General features: G+C 40.5%; 1 protein-coding gene across 2 annotated transcripts in view; it reads left to right on the top strand.

The window, feature by feature from the left end:
- The window catches only part of GIPC2 (GIPC PDZ domain containing family member 2), a 103,725-nt gene that overhangs the window by 67,975 nt on the left and 19,160 nt on the right, over positions 1–16,590 (top strand). The window lies entirely within an intron of this gene.

Raw genomic sequence — 16,590 nt, 5'->3', positions numbered from 1 at the left:
CCCTCCCCATCCCATCCCTCAGGGTCATCCCAGTGCTCCAGCCCTGAGCACCCTGTCTCGTGCATCGAACCTGGACTGGTGATCTGTTTCACATATGATAATATACATGTTTCACTGCTATTGTCTCAAATCATCCCACTCTCGCCTTCTCCCACAGGGTCCGAAAGACTGTTCTTTACATCTATGTCTCTTTTGCTGTCTCACATATAGGGTCATTGTTACCATCTTTCTAAATTCCATATATATGCATTAGTATACTATATTGGTGGAGGAGGCAGTGGCACCCCACTCCAGTAATCTTGCTTGGACAATCCCATGGGTGGGGGAGCCTGGTGGGCTGCAGTCCATGGGGTCGTGAAGAGTCAGACACAACTGAGCGACTTCACTTTCACTTTTCACTTTCATGCATTGGAGAAGGAAATGGCAACCCACTCCAGTGTTCTTGCCTGGAGAATCCCAGGGACGGCGGAGCCTGTTGGGCTGCCGTCTATGGGGTCACATAGAGTCGGACACGACTGAAGTGACTTAGCAGCAGCATACTGTATTGGTGTTTTTCTTTCTGACTTACTTCACTCTGTATAATAGGCTCCAGTTTCATCCACCTCATTAGAACTGATTCAAATGCATTCTTTTTAATGGCTGAGTAATATCCCATTGTGTATATGTACCACAGCTTCCTTATCTATTCGTCTGCTGATGGGCATCTGGGTTGCTTCCATGTCCTGGCTATTATAAACAGTGCTGCGATGAACATTGGGGTACATGTGTCTCTTTCAATTCTGGTTTCCTCAGTGTGTATGCCCAGCAATGGGATTGCTGGGTAGTATGGCAGTTCTAATTCCAGTTTTTTAAGGAATTGCCACACTGTTCTCCATAGTGGCTGTACTAGTTTGCATTCCCACCAACAGTGTAAGAGGGCTCCCTTTTCTCCACACCCTCTCCAGCACTTATTGCTTGTAGACTTTTTGATAGCAGCCATTCTGACCAGCATGAGATGGCACCTCACTGTGGTTTTGATTTACATTTCTCTGATAATGAGTGATGTTGAGCATCTTTTCATGTGTTTGTTATCCATCTGTATGTCTTCTTTAGAGAAATGTCTGTTTAGTTCTTTGGCCCATTTTTTGATTGGGTTGTTTATTTGTCTGGTTTGAGCTGCAGGAGCTGCTTGTATATTTTTGAGATTAATTCTTTGTCAGTTGCTTTGTTCGCTGTTATTTTCTCCCATTCTGGAGGCTGTCTTTTCACCTTGCTTATAGTTTCCTTCATTGTGCAAAAACCTTTAAGTTTAATTAGGCCCCATTTGTTTATTTTTGCTTTTATTTCCATTGCTCTGAGAGGTGGCTCATAGAGGATCCTGCTGTGATTTATGTCAGAGAGTGTTTTGCCTATGTTTTCCTCTAGGAGCTTTATAATTTCTGATCTTACATTTAGATCTTTAATCCATTTTGAGTTTATTTTTGTGAATGATGTTAGAAAGTGTTCTAGTTTCATTCTTTTACAAGTGGTTGACCAGTTTTCCCAGCACCACTTGTTAAAGAGATTGTCTTTTCTCCATTGTATATCCTTGACTCCTTTGTCAAAGATAAGGTGTGCATAGGTGTGTGGATTTATCTCTGGGCTTTCTATTTTGTTCCATTGACCTATATTTCCTGTCTTTGTTCCAGTACCATACTGTCTTGATGACTGTAGCTTTGTAGTAGAGTCTGAAGTCAGGCAGGTTGATTCCTCTAGTTCCATTCTTCTTTCTCAAGATTGCTTTGGCTATTTGAGATTTTTTGTATTTCCATACAAATTGTGAAATTATTTGTTCTAGTTATGTGAAAAATACCATTGGTAGTTTGATAGGGATTGCATCGAACCTATAGATTGCTTTGGATAGTATACTCATTTTCACTATATTGATTCTTCTGATCCATGAATGTGGTATATTTCTCCATCTATTTGTGCCATCTTTGATTTCTTTCATCAGTGTTTTATAGTTTTCTATATGTAGATTTTTGTTTCTTTAGAGAGACTTATTCCTAAGTATTTTCTTTTTGTTGCAATGGTGAATGGAATTGTTTCCTTAATTTCTCTGTTTTTTCATGGTTAGTGTATAGGAATGCAAGGGATTTCTGTGTGTTAATTTTATATCCTGCAACTTTGCTATATTCATTGATTAGCTCTAGTAATTTTCTGTGGTGTCTTTAGGGTTTTCTATGTAGAGGATCATGTCACCTGCAAACAGTGAGAGTTTTACTTCTTCTTTTCCAGTCTGGATTCCTTTTATTTCTTTTTCTTCTCTGATTTCTGTGGCTAAAACTTCCAAAACTATGTTGAATAGTAGTGGTAAGAGTGGGCACCCTTGCCTTGTTCCTGACTTTAGGGGAAATGTTTTCAATTTTTCACCATTGAGGATAATGTTTGCTGTGGGTTTATCATATATGGCTTTTATTGTGTTGAGGTATGTTCCTTCTATGCCTGCTTTCTGGAGGGTTTTTTTTTTTTTAATTATCATAAATGGATGTTGAATTTTGCCAAAGGCTTTCTCTGCATCTATTGAAATAATCATATGGATTTTATCTTTCAATTTGTTAATGTGGAGTATCACATTGATTGATTTGTGGATATTAAAGAATCCTTGCATCCCTGGGATAAAGCCCACTTGGTCATGATGTATGATCTTTTTAATATGTTGTTGGATTCTGTTTTCTAGAATTTTGTTAAGGAGTTTTGCATATATGTTCATCAGTGATATTGACCTGTAGTTTTCTTTTTTCAAGGCATCTTTGTCTGGTTTTGGTATTAGGGTGATGGTGGCCTCATAGAATGAGTTTGGAAATTTACCTTCCTCTGCTATTTTTCTGGAAGAGTTTGAGTAGGACAGGTGTTAGCTCTTCTGTAAATTTTTGGTAGAATTCAACTGTGAAGCCTGGGCTTTTGTTTGCTGGAAGATTTCTGATTATAGTTTCTATTTCTGAGCTTGTGATGGGTCTGTTAAGATTTTCTATTTCTTCTGGTTCAGTTTTGGAAAGGTATACTTTTCTAAGAATTTGTCCATTTCTTCCAAGCTGTCCATTTTATTGGCATTTAGCTGCTGATAGTAGTCTCTTATGATCCTTTGTACTTCTGTGTTGTCTGTTGTGATTTCTCCATTTTCATTTCTAATTTTGTTGATTTGATTCTTCTCCCTTTTTTTCTTGATGAGTCTGGCTAATGGTTTGTCTATTTTATTTATCTTCTCAAAGAACCAGCTTTTAGCTTTGTTGAGTTTTGCTATGGTCTCCTTTGTTTCTTTTGCATTTATTTCTGCCATAATTTTTATGATTTCTTTCCTTCTACTAACCCTGGGGTTCTTCGCGTCTTCCTTTTCTAGTTGATTTAGGTGTAGATTTAGATTATTTTTTTTAAATTTTTCTCTTGTTTCTTGAGGTAAGCTTGTATTGCTATGAACCTTCCCCTTAGTGCTGCTTTTACTGAGTCCTATAGGTTTTGGGTTGTTGTGTTTTCATTTTCATTCGTTTCTATGCATGTTTTGATTTCTTTTTGATTTCTTCTATGATTTATTGGTTATTCAGAAGCATGTTGTTTAGCCTCCATATGTTGGTATTTTTTAATAGTTTTTTTTCCCTGTAGTTGACATTTAATTTTACTGCATTGTGATCAGAAAAGATGCTTGCTATGATTTCAATTTTTTTGAATTTACCAAGGCTAGACTTATGGCCCAGGATGTGATCTATCCTGGAGAAGCTTCTGTGTGCACTTGAGAAAAAGGTGAAAGTCATTGTTTTGGGGTGAAATGTCCTATAGATATCAATTAGGTCTAACTGGTCCATTGTATCATTTAAAGTTTTTGTGTCCTTGCTAATTTTCTGTTTAGTTGATCTATCCGTAGGTGTGAGTGGGGTATTAAAGTCTCCAACTATTATTGTGTTACTGTTAATTTCCTCTTTCATCCTTGTTAGCATTTGCCTTACATATTGCAGTGCTCCTATGTTGGGTGCATATATATTTATAATTATTATATCTTCTTGGATTGATCCTTTGATCGTTATGTAGTGTCCCTCTTTGTCTCTTTTCACAGCATTTATGTCAAAGTCTATTTTGTCTGATATGAATATTGCTACTCCTGCTTTCTTCTGGTCTCCATTTGTGTGAAATATCTTTTTCCAGCCCTTCACTTTCAGCCTGTATGTGTTCCTTGGTTTGAGGTGGATCTCTTGTAGACAGCATATATAGGGGTCTTGTTTTTGTATCCATTCAGCCAGTCTTTGTCTTTTGGTTGGGGCATTCAACCCATTTACATTTAAGGTAATTAGTGATAAGTATGATCCTGTTGCCATTTACTTAGTTGTTTTGGGTTCGAGTTTATACAACTTTTCTGTGTTTCCTATCTAGAGAAGATCCTTTAGCATTTGTTGAAGAGCTGGTTTGGTGGTGCTGAATTCTCTCAGTTTTTGCTTGTCTTTAAAACTTTTTAATTTTCCTTCATATTTGAATGAGATCCTTGCTGGGTACAGTAATCTGTCTTCTTTTTCTGGGACTCCTGTGATTCGAATGTTGGGGCATTTCACATTGTCCCAGAGGTCTCTGAGGTTGTCCTCATTTCTTTTAATTCTTTTTTCTTTTTTCCTCTCTGCTTCATTTATTTCCACCATTCTATCTTCCACCTCACTTATCCTATCTTCTGCCTCAGTTATTCTACTGTTGGTTCCCTCCAGAGTGTTTTTGATCTCAGTTATTGCATTATTCATTATTGATTGACTCTTTTTTATTTATTCTAGGTTCTTGTTAGACATTTCTTGCATCTTCTCAATCTTTGTCTCCAGACTATTTATCTGTAACTCCATTTAGTTTTCAAGATTTTGAATCATTTTTACCATCATTGTTCTTAATTCTTTTTCAGGTAGACTCCCTATCTCCTCTGCTTTTGTTTGGTTTGGTGGGCATTTATCATGTTTCTTTACCTGCTGAGTATTTCTCTGCCTTTTCATCTTGTTTAGATTGCTATGTTTGGTGTGGCCTTTCTGTATGCTGGAAGTTTGTGGTTCCTCTTTATTGTGGAGGTTCCTCCCTGTGGGTGGGGTTTTCAAGGTTTCCCGGTTAGGGAAGCTTGCATCTGTGTTCTGGTGGGTGGAGCTGGATCTCTTCTTTCTGGAGTGCAATGAAGTGTCCAGTAGTGAGTTTTGAGATGTCTATGGGATTGTTGTGACTTTGGGCAGCCTGTGTATTAAAGCTCAGGGCTATGTTCCTGCGTTGCTGGAGAATTAGCCTGGTATGTCTTGCTCTGGAACTTGTTGGCTCTTGGGTGGAGCTTAGTTTCAGTGTAGGTATGGAGGCTTTTGGATGAACTCTTATCAATTAATGTTCCCTGGAGTCAGGAGTTCTCTGGAGTTCTCAGGTTTTGGATTTAAGCCTCCTGCCTCTGGTTTTCATTCTTATTCTTACAGTAACCCCAAGACTTCTCCATCCATACAGCACCACTGATAAAACATCTAGGTTAATGGAGAAAAGATTTTCCACAGTGAGGGACCCCTAGAGAGGTTCGCAGAGTTACATGGTGCAGAGAAGAGGGAGGAGGGAGATAGAGGTGACCAGGTGGAGAAGAGGGGGAATCAAAAGTGGAGAGAGCAATCTAGCCAGTTATCAATTCACTATGTGCTCTCCACAGCCTGGAACACCCAGAGAGGTTCATGGAGTTACATTGAGAAGAGAAGAGGGAGGAAGAAGATAGAGGTGACCAGGAGGAGAAGAGGGGAAGTCTAAAGAGGAGAGACAGATCTAGCCAGTAATCAGTTCCCTAAGTGTTCTCCACAGCTTAGAACACACAAAGAGATTCACAGAGTTAAGTAGAGAAGAGAAGGGGGAGGGAGGAGATAGAGGTGACCTGGGGGAGAAAAAGAAGAGTCAAAAGGGGGAGAGGGCAATCAAGCCAGTAATCACACTCCTAAGTAAAAATGGGTACTGAAGATTGGATTCTTAAAGGTACAAAATTGATAACAAATACCAAAAAGCAAAGATTAAAAATCTAGAGTAGAGGTTAGACTCTCAAAAATACAATATTTAAAAAAAAATCACAAAAATTATAAAAAATATATGAAATTTGCTTTAAAAATAGGGACTTTTTTTGGGCAAGGTAATAGTAGGTTATAAAAATGAAAATTAAAGGAGTAATAAAGGACTTAAAAATAAAAAAATTAAAAAAATAATAATAGTAAAATATATCTAGGAATTTCTCTGGAGCTGTTGTGGGCAGTGTGGAGTCAGTTCAGTTTCAGATAGTTCCTTGTTCCAACTTACACTTCCCAAGGTCTGTAGGCCCCTTCCAATAGAGTCGGTGCTAACTACAGGGATTTAATCTGTTGCACCTGTCACTTCCAAAGCGGTCCCCTCTGTTTATTTTGGCTTCTTCTGTTTGCAGGTCTCTTCAGTGTCTAATTTCCACCCTGACACAAGGGGGCTGTTGTGGTCACTTATTTAGGCTCATTTGCTCAGTTGTGCTGTGGGCAGGGAGGAACACTGAAAACAAACATCACTGGTGTGCGTGGTGAGTGCTCACAGTGTCTCAGCCGCACTGGGTTTGCCCCTGCTCACGTCGTATGGGCTTTCCTGGTCTACGCTGCTCAGGCTCCAGGTTGCTCTGCAGGAGATCTGTCTAAGGAAGGCTGTGGGTTGCGTGCACTTCCCAGATCTAAGCCGCTCAGGTTCAGGTTCTCGGGTACTCCACAAAGGTGTTTTGTGCCCTTCCCAGGTCTGAGAAGCTCAGGCGACCAGGTGCTTGGCGAGTGCACTCTCCCCAGCTGGGCGGTGCGTCTTATCACCTCCCCTGTCCCAGCTGCTAGGTTTCCTGGGTGCGCAGCAGGAGCACCATGTGTCTCCTCTGGGGAGCTGATCTCTGGCTGTGACCCTCCTGGCGGATGTCAACCATCCAGGATCCCAGGAAGACTTGGTTAGCAAATGGGAGCCTGCTTGCAATTTGGTAGAGGGTGCCGTCTCTGGGGCCAAGATTGCCCCTTTCCGGCTCGGGCTGTCACCTGCCTGCCTTTCTGCCTCTGGCGGGGGATGGGCCAGTGCACAGCTGGCTAGCTCTCCTCTGGTATTGGCTCAGTCCTTTGTTCTGTGAGCAGTCCAGCAGTGCCTTAGGCTAGAGTTTTTTTTTTTTTTTCTTTTTTGATTTATTTTTATTAGTTGGAGGCTAATTACTTTACAATATTGAAGTGGGTTTTGTCATACATTGACATGAATCAGCCCTGGGTTACATGTATTCCGCATCCTGATCCCCCCTCCCACCTCCCTCTCCACCCGATTCCTCTGGGTCTTCCCAGTGCACCAGGCCCGAGCACTTGTCTCATGCATCCAACCTGGGCTGGTGATCTGTTTCACCCTAGATAATATACATGTTTTGATGCTGTTCTCTCGAAACATCCCACCCTCGCCTTCTTCCCCAGAGTCCAAAAGTCTGTTGTGTACATCTGTGTCTCTTTTTCTGTTTTGCATATAGGGTTATCATTACCATCTTTCTAAATTCCATATATATGCGTTAGTATACTGTATTGGTCTTTATCTTTCTGGCTTACTTCACTCTGTATAATGGGCTCCAGTTTCATCCATCTCATTAGAACTGATTCAAATGAATTCTTTTTAATGGCTGAGTAATATTCCATGGTGTATATGTACCACAGCTTCCTTATCCATTCGTCTGCTGATGGGCATCTAGGTTGCTTCCATGTCCTGGCTATTATAAACAGTGCTGCGATGAACATTGGGGTGCACATGTCTCTTTCAGATCTGGTTTCCTCAGTGTGTATGCCCAGAAGTGGTATTGCTGGGTCATATGGCAGTTCTAATTCCAGTTTTTTAAGAAATCGCCACACTGTTCTCCATAGCGGCTGTACTAGTTTGCATTCCCACCAACAGTGTAAGAGGGTTCCCTTTTCTCCACACCCTCTCCAGCATTTATTGCTTGTAGACTTTTGGATAGCATCCATCCTGACTGGCGTGTAATGGTACCTCGTTGTGGTTTTGATTTGCATTTCTCTGATAATGAGTGATGTTGAGCGTCTTTTCATGTGTTTGTTAGCCATCTGTATGTCTTCTTTGGAGAAATGTCTGTTTAGTTCTTTGGCCCATGTTTTGATTGGGACATTTATTTTTCTGGAATTGAGCTGCAGGAGCTGCTTGTATATTTTGGAGATTAATCCTTTGTCTGTTGCTTCGTTTGCTATTATTTTCTCCCAATCTGAGGGCTGTCTTTTCACCTTGCTTATAGTTTCCTTTGTAGTGCAAAAGCTTTTAAGTTTCATTAGGTCCCATTTGTTTATTTTTGCTTTTATTTCCAATATTCTGGGAGGTGGGTCATAGAGGATCCTGCTGTGATTCATGTCGGAGAGTGTTTTGCCTATGTTCTCCTCTAGGAGTTTTATAGTTTCTGGTCTTACATTTAGATCTTTAATCCATTTTGAGTTTATTTTTGTGTATGGTGTTAGAAAGTGTTCTAGTTTCATTCTTTTACAAGTGGTTGACCAATTTTCTCAGCACCACTTCTTTAAAGAGGTGTCTTTTTTCCATTGTATACCCTTGCCTCCTTTGTCAAAGGTAAGGTGTCCATAGGTTCGTGGATTTATCTCTGGGCTTTCTATTTTGTTCCATTGATCTATATTTCTGTCTTTGTTCCAGTACCATACTGTCTTGATGACTGTGGCTTTGTAGTAGAGTCTGAAGTCAGGCAGGTTGATTCCTCCAGTTCCATTCTTCTTTCTCAAGATTACTTTGGCTATTCGAGGTTTTTTGTATTTCCATACAAATTGTGAAATTATTTGTTCTAGTTCTGTGAAAAATACCATTGGTAGCTTGATAGGGATTGCATCAAACCTATAGATTGCTTTGGGTAGTATAGCCATTTTGACAATATTGATTCTTCCAATCCATGAACACGGTATGTTTCTCCATCTGTTTGTGTCCTCTGATTTCTTTCATCAGTGTTTTATAGTTTTCTATGTATAGGTCTTTTGTTTCTTTAGGTGGATATACTCCTAAGTATTTTATTCTTTTTGTTGCAATGGTGAATGGTATTGTTTCCTTAATTTCTCTTTCTGTTTTCTCATTGTTAGTGTATAAGAATGCAAGGGATTTCTGTGTGTTAATTTTATATCCTGCAACTTTACTATATTCGTTGATTAGCTCTAGTAATTTTCTGGTAGAGTCTTTAGGGTTTTCTTTGTAGAGGATCATGTCATCTGCAAACAGCGAGAGTTTCACTTCTTCTTTTCCTATCTGGATTCCTTTTACTTCTTTTTCTGCTCTGATTGCTGTGGCCAAAACTTCCAAAACTACGTTGAATAATAGTGGTGAGAGTCGGCACCCTTGTCTTGTTCCTGATTTCAGGGGAAATGCTTTCAATTTTTCACCATTGAGGGTAATGCTTGCTGTGGGTTTGTCATATATAGCTTTTATTATGTTGAGGTATGTTCCTTCTATTCCTGCTTTCTGGAGGGTTTTTTTTTTTTTTTTTTATTATCATAAATGGATGTTGAATTTTGTCAAAGGCTTTCTCTGCATCTATTGAGATAATCATATGGTTTTTATCTTTCAATTTGTTAATGTGGTGTATGACATTGATTGATTTGCAGATATTAAAGAATCCTTGCATTCCTGGGATAAAGCCCACTTGGTCATGGTGTATGATTTTTTTAATATGTTGTTGGATTCTGTTTGCTCAAATTTTGTTAAGGATTTTTGCATCTATGTTCATCAGTGATATTGTAGGCTAGAGTTTTTCATGGGAAGCTTCTCCCTGTCTCTTTTTTTCTCTCTCTCTGGCTATCCCACAATTTGGGTTGTTATCTCACATTAGATCCCTCAGATTGTCCTTAGGACATTCAGGCCCAGCCCTTACCCTAAGCAATGCAGCCCGTGCATCCCTGTTCAGCCCCCGCTTGCTGGTGGTATGCAAGCATCTGGGCTACTTCTCCACTGGGAGTTGCAGTTAGGCATGTAATCTGTGGGTTTTATTTATTTATTTATTTATTTATTCCTCCTGGTTATGTTGCCCTCTGAGAATCCAAAACTCCCCACAGACCTGCCGATGAGAGGGTTTCCTGGAGTTTGGAAACTTCTCCTCTTTCACGACTCCCTCCCCAGGATGGGTCTCCGTCCCTAGCTCTTTTGTCTCTCTTTTTATCTTTTATATTTTGTCCTACCTCCTTTTGGAGACAATGGGCTGCCTTTCTGGGTGCCTGGTGTCCTCTGCTAGCGTTCAGAAGTTGTTTTGTGGAATTTGCTCAGCGTGCAAATGATCTTTCAATGAATTTTTCTGGGGAGAAAGTGGTCTCCCCATCCTATTCCTCTGCCATCTTAGGACTGCCCCTCCAGATTGCTGGGTTATATGGTAGCTCTACTCTTAGTTTTTTAAGGAACCTCCATACTATTTTCCACAGTGGCTGCACCAATTTACATTCTCACCAACAGTATAGAAGGGTTCCATTTCTTTCACACCCTTTCCAGCATTTGTTATCTGTAAACTTTTTGATGATGGCCATTCTGACTGGAGTGAGGTCACCACATGATAGTTTTGATTTGCATTTCTCTGATAGTGATGTCAAGCATCTTTTCACGTGCCTGTTGGGCATCTGTTTGTCTTCTTTAGAGAAATGCCTATTTAGGTCTTCTGTACCATTTTTTTGATTGGGTTGTTTATTGTTTAGCTCTTTTAAACTTCAGATTTTAATCTATAAATAATACTTCCTGCATAAATTGTTTTTTGTTTTATGGACTTAAATAATATATATGATGATAGATGTTAACTGGATTTACTGTGGTGATCACTTAACAATATGTTCAGTTCAGTTCAGTTCAGAGTCGTGTCCAACTCTTTGTGACCCCATGGACTGCAGCATGCCAAGCTTCCCTGTCCATCACTAACTCCCAGAGTTTACTCAAACTAGTATCCATTGAGTTGGTGATGCCATCTGACCATCTCATCCATTGTCATCCCCTTCTCCTCCTGCCTTCAATCTTTCCCATCATCAGGGTCTTTTCCAATGAGTCAGTTCTTTGCATCAGGTGGCCAAGTATTGGAGTTTCAGCTTCAACATCAGTCCTTCCAATGACTATTCAGGACTGATTTCCTTTAGGATTGACTGATTGGATTTCCTTGCAGTTCAAGGGACTCTAAGAGTCTTCTCCAACACCACAGTTCAAAAGCATCAATTCTTTGGTGCTCAGCTTTCTTTATAGTCCAAATCTCACATCCATATGCGACTACTGGAAAAACCATAGCTTTGACTAGATGGACCTTTGTTGGCAAAGTAATGTCTCTGTTGTCCCCTTCTTCTCCTGCCTTCAATCTTTCCCAGCTTCAGGGTTTTTTCCAATGAGTCAGTTCTTCCCATCAGGTGGCCAAAGTATTGGAGTTTCAGCTTCAATATCAGTCCTTCCAATGAATATTCAGTACTAGTTTCCTTTAGGATGGACTTGTTGGATCTCTTTGAAGTCCAACAGACTCTCAAGAGTCTTCTCCAACACCACAGTTCAAAAGCATCAATTCTTCAGTGCTCAGATTTCTTTATAGCCCAACTCCCACATCCATGCATGACTACTGGAAAAACCATAGCTTTGACTAGACGGACCTTTGTTGGCAAAATAATGCCTCTGCTTTTTAATATGCTGTCTAGTTTGTTCAAAATAATATTCCCTTAGTATCTCTAATTTTCTTGAAGAGATCTCAGTATTTTCCATTCTATTTTTTTCTTTTATTTCTTTGCATTGATTACGGAGGAGGGCTTTCTCATTTCTCTGTGCTTTTCTTTGGAACTCTGTATTCAAATAGGTATATCTTTCCTTTTCTTCTTTTCTTCTTCATCTTTGCTTCTTTTCTTTTCTCAGCTATTTGTAAGGCCTCCTCATAGAGCCATTTGCATTTTTGCATTTCTTTTTCTTGGAGACGGTCTTGATCACTGCCTCCTGTACAATGTCATGAACCTCCATCCATAGCTCTTCGGGCAGTCTATCAGATCTAATCCCTTGAATCTGTTTGTCACTTCCTGTTTACGATCATAAGGAATTTGATTTAGGTCATACCTGAATGAACTTGTGGTTTTCCCTACTTTCTTCAATTTAAGCCTGAGTTTTGCAGTAAGGACATATTTAACAATATGTATACATTTAAAAAATATGTATGAAAAAATTCTGTAAATGACATATGAAAAGTATTTAACACATCAGATTTAATGGATAAATTGTATATTTATTACAATATTAAAGTTGTACCCATTTAATAAGATTACTGAAACCTTGTGAACAATGAATAACATGAGGAAAGTAGACACACTTGGTGTGTGACTAACAAGGCCATTTGAGCATTATGTGCATTTCTTATTTCATCATTAGGATGTCAGAGTCTTGACTTATCTATTAAGACTCTATCAGTTGCAAATAACAAATGAAACAAATGAACTCAAGAAATCTCCAACTAGTTTAAGGGAAAAGAGGAGGGAAAATGTCTTGGTTCTTACAGCTGAAAAGTTCAGAGGTAAATCCTGCTTCAAAAATGGTTAGATCTGGAAGGAGGAGCCAAGATGGCGGAGGAGTAGGACGGGGAGACCACTTTCTCTCCTACAAATTCATCAAAAGAATAACTGAACGCAGAGCAAACTTCGCAAAACAACTTCTGATCGCTAGCTGAGGTCATCAGGCGCCCAGAAAAGCAGCCCATTGTCTTCGAAAGGAGGTAGGACAAAATATAAAAGATAAAAAGTGAGACAAAAGAGCTAAGGACGGAGATCCGTCCCGGGAGCTCTTAGGCGGCATTGCTTGGGGTAGGGTCCGGGCCTGAGTGCCCTGAGGACAATCGGAGGGAGCTTCTGTGAGTTGCCAACATGAACTGTGGGAGACCAAAGGAGAGAGAGTAAATTAGCCGGCCCGAACACACTGCCGGCCGTCCGCAGAACAAAGAGACCGAGAGGGTCCAGAGAGGAGCTCGCAGGCTGCGGACCGGCCCAGCCCCGCCGGAGGCAGGAGGCAGGGGGGAGGGGAAGGTCGCGGCGAGACACAGGGCGCAGGCACCCAACCGGCGCGGGCGGGGACTGGGGCTGGGGACGCGGAGGGCAGAAGGCGCGCGCACCCGACTGGCGCCAGCGGAAACTGAGACTGGGTCCGCGGAGGGGAGGGGGCGCGCCACACCTGGGGAGAGTGCGCCCACCAAGCCCCTGGCTGCCTGGACCGCTCTGACGGGGAAGGCACTGAGAGCAGGCGCAGCTTTTCCCTCTGCGCTTTTGTGGAACACCCGAGGGCTGGAACCTCGCGCAGCGCGGGGCGCGCTCCATATAGAACAGCCGGGAGCCTGAGCAGCGCAGAGGAGAGAGCAGCGTCAGCCCCTCCTGGCAGCCCCAGCCCATCCCCGCGGCGCAAGCCCCTCCCCGCGGAGCGACGGAACTAGCTGCCTGAATAAGAGTCCACCTCCGCCCGCCTGTGTCAGGGCGGAAATGAGGCTCTGAAGAGACCGGCAAACAGAAGCCAAATAAACAAAGGGAACCACTTCAGAAGGGACTGGTGCAACAGATTAAAATCCCTCTAGGAAACATTGACTACACCGGAGGAGCCCGTAGATATCGAGAAGCGTAAGCTGGAACGAGGAGCTATCTGAAACTGAGCCGAACCCACACTGACCGCAACAGCTCCAGAGAAACTCCTAGATATAATTTTACTTTTTTCTCTTTTTTTTATTTTTTTTCTTTTTTTCTTTTTTATTTTTTCTCTTTTATTTTCCTTTAAAATCCCCTATTACTCCCCCATTACTCCTTAACTTTCATTTCCATAGACTTTTACGATTTTTTAATTAGGGGGAAAAAAAAAAAATTTTTTTTTCCTTTTTTTTTTTTTCTTTTTTTTTCTTTTTCTTTCTTTTTTTTTTTCCTTTTTTTCTTTCCTTTTTCTCTTCTATATTCTATTTTTCTTTTTCTCTTATTTCTTTTAAAGTCCTCTAGTACTCCTCTACTACTCCTTAATTTTCATTTTCAATACACTATAACCTTACAAAAAAAAAAAAAAAAAGAAGAGAAGCCCTATTTTTAAACCGAAGATTATTCTCTCCTAATCTTGACTCTCTGTTTTCTACCTCAGAACACCTCTATTTCCTCCTTTCCCCTTCTCTTCCCAATCCAATTCTGTGAATCTTTGTAGGTGACTGGGCTACGGAGAACACTCTGGGAACAGACAGCTGTGTAGATCTGTCTCTCTCCTCTTGAGTCCCCCTTTTTCTCCTCCTGTTCATCTCTATCTCCCTCCTCCCTCTCCTCTTCTTCATGTGACTCTGTGAACCTCTCTGGGTGTCCCTAACGGGGGAGAATCTTTTAGCCATTAACCTAGAAGTTTTCTTATCAGGGCTGTATAGTTGGAGAAGTCCTGAGACTACAGGAAGAATAAAACTGAAATCCAGAGGCAGGAGACTTAAGCCTAAAACCTGAGAACACCAGAAAACTCCTGACTACAAGGAACTTTAAGTAATAAGTGACTGTCCAAAAGCCTCCATACCTACACTGAAACCAACCACCACACAAGAGCCAATAAGTTTTAGAGCAAGACATACCACGCAAATTCTCCAGCAACGCAGGAACATAGCCCTGAACATCAACATACAGGCTGCCCAAGGTCACACCTAACACATAGACCCATCTCAAAACTCATTACTGGGCACTCCATTGCTCTCCAAAGAGTAGAAATCAAGTTCCACGCACCAGAACACTGATGCAAGCTTCCCTAACCAGGAAACCTTGACAAGCCAATCGTCTAACCCCACCCACTGGGTTAATCCTCCACAACAAAAAGGAACGACAGACCTCCAGAATACAGAAAACCCACTCCAGATACAGCAATCTAAACAAGATGAAAAGGCAAAGAAATACCCAACAGGTAAAGGAACATGAAAAATGCCCACCAAGTCAAACAAAAGAGGAGGAGATAGGGAATCTACCTGAAAAAGAATTTAGAATAATGATAATAAAAATGATCCAAAATCTTGAAAACAAAATGGAGTTACAGATAAATAGCCTGGAAACAAAGATTGAAAAGATTCAAGAACTGTTTAATAAAGACCTAGAAGAAATAAAAAAGAGTCAATTACAAATGAATAATGCAATGAATGAGATCAAAAACACTTTGGAGGGAACCAAGAATAGAATAACGGAGGCAGAAGATAGGATAAGTGAGGTAGAAGATAAAATGGTGGAAATAAATGAAGCAGAGAGGAAAAAAGAAAAAAGGATCAAAAGAAATGAGGACAACCTCAGGGACCTCTGGGACACTGTGAAACGCCCCAACATTCGAATCATAGGAGTTCCAGAAGAAGAAGACAAAAAGAAGGGCCATGAGAAAATACTTGAGGAGATAATAGCTGAAAACTTCCCTAAAATGGGGAAGGAAATAGCCACCCAAATCCAAGAAACCCAGAGAGTCCCAAACAGGATAAACCCAAGGCAAAACACCCCAAGACACATATTAATCAAATTAACAAAGATCAAACACAAAGAACAAATACTAAAAGCAGCAAGGGAAAAACAACAAATAACACACAAAGGGATTCCCATAAGGATAACAGCTGATCTATCAATAGAAACCCTCCAGGCCAGAAGGGAATGGCAGGACGTACTGAAAGTAATGAAAGAGAATAACCTACAACCTAGATTACTGTATCCGGCAAGGATCTCATTCAGATATGAAGGAGAATTCAAAAGCTTTACAGATAAGCAAAAGCTGAGAGAATTCAGCACCACCAAACCAGCTCTTCAACAAATGCTAAAGGATCTTCTCTAGACAGGAAATGCAGAAAGGTTTTATAAATGTGAACCCAAAACAACAAAGTAAATGGCAACGGGACCACACCTATCAATAATTACCCTAAATGTAAATGGGTTGAATGCCCCAACCAAAAGACAAAGATTGGCTGAATGGATACAAAAACAAGACCCCTATATATGCTGTCTACAAGAGACCCACCTCAAAACAAGAGACACATACAGACTAAAAGTGAAGGGCTGGAAAAAAATATTTCATGCAAACGGAGACCAAAAGAAAGCAGGAGTCGCAATACTCATATCAGATAAAATAGACTTTCAAATAAAGGAAGTGAAAAGAGACAAAGAAGGACACTACATAATGATCAAAGGATCAATCAAAAAAGAAGATATAACAATTATAAATATATATGCACCCAACATAGGAGCACCGCAATATGTACGGCAAACGCTAACAAGTATGAAAGAGGAAATTAATAGTAACACAATAATAGTGGGAGACTTTAATACCCCACTCACAACTATGGATAGATCAACTAAACAGAAAATTAACAAGGAAACACAAACCTTAAATGACACAATGGACCAGCTAGACCTAATTGATAGCTATAGGACATTTCACCCCAAAACAATCAACTTCACCTTTTTCTCAAGTGCACACGGAACATTCTCCAGAATAGATCACATCCTGGGCCATAAATCTGGTCTTGGAAAATTCAAAAAAATTGAAATCATTCCAGTCATCTTTTCTGACCACAGTGCAGTAAGATTAGATCTCAATTACAGGGAAAAAATTGTTAAAACTTCAAACATATGGAGG

Source organism: Dama dama, chromosome 20 (assembly GCF_033118175.1).
Source record: "Dama dama isolate Ldn47 chromosome 20, ASM3311817v1, whole genome shotgun sequence".
In the NCBI taxonomy this organism is placed as follows: Eukaryota; Metazoa; Chordata; class Mammalia; order Artiodactyla; family Cervidae; genus Dama; species Dama dama.
The sequence above is the reverse complement of the archived record's forward strand: the minus strand, read 5'-3'. Positions and strand labels throughout refer to the sequence as shown.